A 2,322-nucleotide genomic window follows, 5' to 3' on the forward strand; every position below is an offset into this window, starting at 1 on the left:
CATCAAGTCTTCATTCAGGTACCTTTTGATATGTGATGACTCCCTTCTCCATCATTGTGAGTTCCAGACCTCTATCACTTCCTAAATTCCTTAACTCTCCTCTAATCTTTCTAACCAAGTATCTGAAATCTAGTCCCCCGAGTTATTGAGCTCTCTGCTGAGGGAAACAGTTTTTTCCTATCTATTGTATCCAGGTGTTTCATAGTATGATACATCTCATTTAAATCTCCCTTCAGCCTGCCTGTTCAAAAGAAAACAACCCAGTCAAATTCCTCAGTCATTGTAACATGATTGTAAATCTTCTCTCCACCTCTGGCTGTTCTCACATACTGTGGTGACCAGATGTATATGCATTACTCACGTTGTGACCTACCAAATGTTTTATGCAAATTTAGCATGCAACCTACTCTTATATTTTATGTAAATGCTAGTGAAGTAAGGTATCTCATATAGGTTGAACACCTTTCCAAAATGATAAGGTGGACACTTGCCATTTATCGAGAATTTAACAATGTTAATGGACATGGTTTGCCTTGGCAACATGTTTGTGATAGTTTTACAGGCAGGGCATATTCACAGGCAGGGCATTGCCAAGGAGGATTGGCCAGACTCTGAACTGTCCTAATTTCTTCTTACTTATAACATTTCTCTCACAATCTACTGCCAGTGATGTTTAAAACTTTCAGAGTGGGAATGGATACTCACATTCCAACATGGCTAGATTCCTTGGTGTTGAGTGAGCTCTTGTAGGTCAGGCAGTAGAATGTCTCCGCCTGCTCTGGTTACACCAATTCCATGGGGGGAATCACTCAAAGAGGGAAGAGAGCTTGGGTTCAGGCTGGGTGAAATGATGGACTCTGTGGCCTCCAACCCCACTGCTGCTACTGCTGTTTCTTCCAGTCCTCCCTATTGCCACTCTATCACCAACTTACTGCTGCCTTCAGTCCCCACTCCTTCTGATGAAATGCTGTCTCCACAGTCATTTACACAAGGGCTGGTACTGGACCTTTGTAAGTTGCATGTTTGTAGATTAGGACTAACCCAGTTAAATAGGGACTGGTTTTAGACCTATAGTTCATTTTAAAGAGTCTCGGGCATTATAGTCTCTGTTGAAGTTGTATCAAACGGGTGTCATATGTTGGTTCCTCGTTTTCCTCAGTTCACCCTACTCTCCTCTCACCCCCCACATCATTCAGTGTCCACTCACCCCACAGTCCTTGGACACTTTAATATCCCACTCAGTCAAATCCCACACTTCCCTGACTCCCACCAACAGTGTGACAATACTGGAGGTTGTTCCTCTGGGGCTCTGCTACCGTTGCTGCTATGGAGCAAAGTGACAACTAGGATGTGTGTGGCACAGGAAGGGAACTAGATTTTGCTGAGAGAAGGGCCTGTTTCCGTGCTGTATGACTCCATTTATGATGAAATCTGGACAAGTGATTGCCCAAATCCCATTTGGCTTCTAAACTGCATTATCTGTCTGCCTGTCCTGATACCATTGGGAGTCTGTGGATTTGCACTTGACTTGGGGGTCAGATGCACACTTTACACCCCATTTCATTCATCTCCACAAATTTAGGCACAGATATCACCCAAAGCACTTGTTCAAACATCCTTATCCCCAGGACTTTCTAATTTATTTAGCACTTTGCCTTTGTCTTCTTTACCTTTTGAAGAAAATTACACTGTTTAATTGTGCACTTTTAATTGACCAAGGAGCACATTCCACAAATAGGAAATCAAGGATGTGGTTATTATAGTGATGAGGTTACTGTATCTTTATCAAGGCTTCTAGACTATTGAGGCAGAGTTCAAATCCCATGATTGGAGCTGTGTAGTTTAAATAATTATATATATGGGAATTAAAACACTTGCATTGGCTACCATGAAGCCACAAAATTGCTCTGAAATCCCATCTGATTCAGTTACAGAAGGAAATCTGCCTTGCTTTTCCAGTCAGGCCTGTATGTGACCTAGGGCAATGTGGTTGACCCTTAAATAAACTGGAAAGCTTAAGGGAAAATTAGTAAGGGACAATAAATCCTGGTCTTGCTAGCAAGGTCCACATCCCTCCTAAGAGGCCAAGGAAAGCACCAGATACTCCAAATAAATAAACGTATTTTGTGCCGAATTCTGCGATTTCTTTAAACATTGTCTAGGATTGTTGTGGAGAAAGTAAATCAAGTTTTTAAGCTGTTGGAAAGCAGCACACTGTAGATACTGGAAACCTGAAAATGCTGTTGTATCCGCTGCAGTTTAGCTTCCGTCAGTCTGAGTTCGAGCGACCCGCCTCAGGCTCAGCATCACAGATGCAGCAAC

The sequence above is a fragment of the Pristis pectinata genome, chromosome 10 (assembly GCF_009764475.1).
Source record: "Pristis pectinata isolate sPriPec2 chromosome 10, sPriPec2.1.pri, whole genome shotgun sequence".
Classification (NCBI taxonomy): Eukaryota; Metazoa; Chordata; class Chondrichthyes; order Rhinopristiformes; family Pristidae; genus Pristis; species Pristis pectinata.